Source organism: Arachis stenosperma, chromosome 2 (assembly GCF_014773155.1).
Source record: "Arachis stenosperma cultivar V10309 chromosome 2, arast.V10309.gnm1.PFL2, whole genome shotgun sequence".
In the NCBI taxonomy this organism is placed as follows: domain Eukaryota; kingdom Viridiplantae; phylum Streptophyta; class Magnoliopsida; order Fabales; family Fabaceae; genus Arachis; species Arachis stenosperma.
In genome coordinates this window covers 13,077,590-13,081,293 of record NC_080378.1, presented here as the reverse complement: position 1 = coordinate 13,081,293, position 3,704 = coordinate 13,077,590, and the positions used below count along the sequence as shown (strand labels likewise).

The 3,704-nt window shown below is 43.4% G+C and overlaps 1 non-coding gene across 1 annotated transcript; it reads left to right on the top strand.

The window, feature by feature from the left end:
- Positions 1–2,936: 2,936 nt before the first annotated feature.
- On the top strand, positions 2,937–3,044 carry LOC130964927 (small nucleolar RNA R71). The gene has a single exon (XR_009080991.1). It is a non-coding gene; the product is annotated as a small nucleolar RNA R71 (small nucleolar RNA).
- Positions 3,045–3,704: the final 660 nt, after the last annotated feature.

The following is a 3,704-nucleotide window of genomic DNA, read 5'->3' as shown; positions in this document are numbered from 1 at the left end:
CCTTGCATCATAGGCAAGTTGAACGCCACCCTCACACTCTCCGGACTGAAATCCAAGTATTTCCCCCGAACCATAGTAAGATAATTCTTTGGATTCGGGTTCACACTTTGGTCATGGTTCTTTGTGATCCATGCATTGGCATAGAACTCTTGAACCATCAAGATTCCAACTTGTTGAATGGGGTTGGTGAGAACTTCCCAACTCTTCTTTGGATCATGGCGGATCTCCGGATATTCACCCTTTTTGAGTAAAAAGGGGACTTCGGGGATCACCTTCTTCAAGGCCACAACTTCATGAAGTGGTCTTGATGCACCTTTGAGAGGAATCTATCCATCTCCCATGACTCGGAGGTGGAAGCTTTTGCTTTCCCTTTCCTCTTTTTAGAGGTTTCTCGGCCTTTGGTGCCATAATGGTTATGGAAAAACGAAAAAGCAACGCTTTTACCACACCAAACTTAAAATGTTGCTCGTCCTCGAGCAAAAGAGAAAGAAAGGAGTAGAAGAAGAAGAAATGAGAAGAGGGGGAGGGTAGTGTGTTCGGCCAAAGGGGAAGAAGTGGTCTGTAGGTTGTGTGAAAATGAAGGGGTAAAGAGGGTATATATAGGAAAGAGGGGATGAGGGTTCGGCCATTTGAGGGTGGGTTTGGGAGGAAGTGGTTTGAATTTGAAGGGTGAGGTTGGTGGGGTTTTATGAAGGATGGATGTGAGTGGTGAAGAGAAAGATGGGATTTGATAGGTGAGGGGTTTTTGGGGAAGAGGTGTTGAGGTGATTGGTGAATGGGGGAAGAAGAGAGAGTGATGGAGGGTCCTGTGGGGTCCACAGATCCTGTAGTGTCAAGGAAAAGTCATCCTTGCACCAAATGGCATCAAAATCCACGTTTGACCCATTTCTGGCGTTAAACGCCGGGCTGGTGCCCATTCCTGGCGTTTAACGCCAGGTTGTTGCCCTTTACTGGCGTTTAACGCCAGTCTGGTGCCCTTTTCTGGCGTTAAACGCCCAGAAAGGTGCCAGACTGGGCGTTAAACGCCCAACTGCTAGGCTGACTGGCGTTTGAACGCCAGCAGCATCTTCCTCCAGGGTGCTGTTTTTCTTCCTGTTTTTCATTTTGTTTTTGCTTTTTTCATTGTTTTTGTGACTTCTTATGATCATCACCTACAAAAAAGATAAAATAACAAAGAAAATAATTAATTATAAAACATTGGGTTGCCTCCAACAAGCGCTTCTTTAGTGTCATTAGCTTGACAGAGGACTCCCATGGAGCCTCAGAAACACTCAGAACCTTGTTGAAACCTCCAACACCAAACTTAGAGTTTGAATGTGGGGTTTCAACACCAAACTTAGATTTTGGTTGTGGCCTCCCAACACCAAACTTAGAGTTTGACTGTGGGGGCTCTGCTTGGCTCTGTTTTGAGAGAAGCTCTTCATGCTTCTTCTCCATGATGATAGAGGGATATTCTTGGGCCTTAAACACCATGGATTCTTCATTCACTTGAATGATCAACTCTCCTCTATCAACATCAATCACAGCCTTTGCTGTGGCTAGGAATGGTCTGCCAAGGATGATGGATTCATCCATGCACTTCCCAGTCTCTAGGACTATGAAATCAGTAGGAATGTAATGGTTTTCAACCTTAACCAGAACATCCTCTACAAGTCCATGGGCTTGTTTTCTTGAGTTGTCTGCCATTTCTAGTGAGATTTTTGCAGCTTGCACCTCAAAGATCCCTAATTTCTCCATTACAGAGAGGGGCATGAGGTTTACACTTGACCCTAAGTCACACAAGGCCTTCTTGAAGGTCATGGTGCCTATGGTACAAGGTAGAAAACTTCCCAGGATCCTGCCTCTTTTGAGGCAGTTTCTGCCTAGACGGTCATCCAGTTCTTTGGTGAGCAAGGGAGGTTCATCTTCCCAAGTCTCATTTCCAAATAACTTGTCATTTAGCTTCATGATTGCTCCAAGGTATTTAGCAACTTGCTCTTCAGTGACATACTCATCCTCTTCAGAGGAAGAATACTCTTCAGAGCTCATGAAAGGCAGTAGCAAGTCCAAGGGAATCTCTATGGTCTCAGTCTGAGCCTCAGATTCTCAAGGTTCCTCATTGGGGAACTCATTAGAGGCCAGTGGACGTCCAGTGAGGCCTTCCTGGCGTTCACTGCCTCTTCTTCCTCCCAGAATTCGGCCATGTTTATGGCTTTGCACTCTCCTTTTGGATTTTCTTCAGTGTTACTTGGGAGAGTGCTTGGAGGAAGTTCAGTAATTTTCTTGCTCAGCTGACCCACTTGTCCTTCCAAATTCCTAATGGAAGATCTAGTTTCAGTCATGAAACTTTGAGTGGTTTTGATCAGATCAGAGACCATGGTTGCTAAGTCAGAATTATGCTTAGAGCTCTCTGTCTGTTGCTGAGAAGATGATGGAAAAGGCTTGCCATTGTTAAACCTGTTTCTTCCACCATTGTTATTGAAACCTTGTTGAGGTCTCTCGTGATTCTTCCATGAAAGATTTGGGTGATTTCTCCATGAAGAATTATAGGTGTTACCATAGGGTTCTCCTAGGTAATTTACCTCTTCCATGGAAGGGTTCTCAGGATCATAAGCTTCTTCCTCAGATGAAGCTTCCTTAGTACTGTTTGGTGCATTTTGCATTCCAGACAGACTTTGAGAAATCAAATTGACTTGTTGAGTCAATATTTTATTCTGGGCCAAAATGGCATTCAGAGTGTCAATATCAAGAACTCCTTTCTTCTGACTAGTCCCATTGTTCATAGGATTTCTTTCAGAAGTGTACATGAATTGGTTATTTGCAACCATTTCAATCAGTTCTTGAGCTTCAGTAGGCGTGTTCTTCAGATGAAGAGATCCTCCTGCAGAGCTATCCAAGGACATCTTAGATAGTTCAGAGAGACCATCATAGAAAATACCTATGATGCTCCATTCAGAAAGCATGTCAGAAGGACATGTTCTGATTAATTGTTTGTATCTTTCCCAAGCTTCATAGAGGGATTCTCCATCCTTCTGTCTAAAGGTTTGGACTTCCACTCTAAGCTTACTCCATCTTTGTGGTGGAAAGAATTTTGCCAAGAAGGCATTGACTAGCTTTTCCCATGAGTCCAGGCTTTCTTTAGGTTGAGAGTCCAACCATATTCTAGCTCTGTCTCTTACAGCAAAAGGGAATAGCATCAGTCTATAGACTTCAGGGTCAACCCCATTAGTCTTGACTGTGTCACAGATTTGCAAGAATTCAGCTAAAAACTGATAAGGATCTTCCATTGGAAGTCCATGGAACTTGCAATTCTGTTGCATTAGAGAAACTAATTGAGGCTTAAGCTCAAAGTTGTTTGCTCCAATGGCAGGGATAGAGATGCTTCTCCCATAAAAATCAGGAGTAGGTGCAGTAAAGTCACCCAGCACCTTCCTTGCATTGTTTGCATTTGTTGTTTTTTCTGCCCATGTTTTCTTCCTTGAAGAATTCGGTCAGGTCCTCTAAAGAGAGTTGTGCTTTGGCTTCTCTTAGCTTTCTCTTCAAAGTCCTTTCAGGTTCAGGATCAGCTTCAACAAGAATGCCTTTGTCCTTGCTCCTGCTCATATGAAAGAGAAGGGAACAAGAAAATGTGGAATCCTCTATGTCACAGTATAGAGATTCCTTTAAGTGTCAGAGGAAAAGAGAAATAGAAAGAAGAAGGAGAGATAAATTCGAACTTTAGTTAG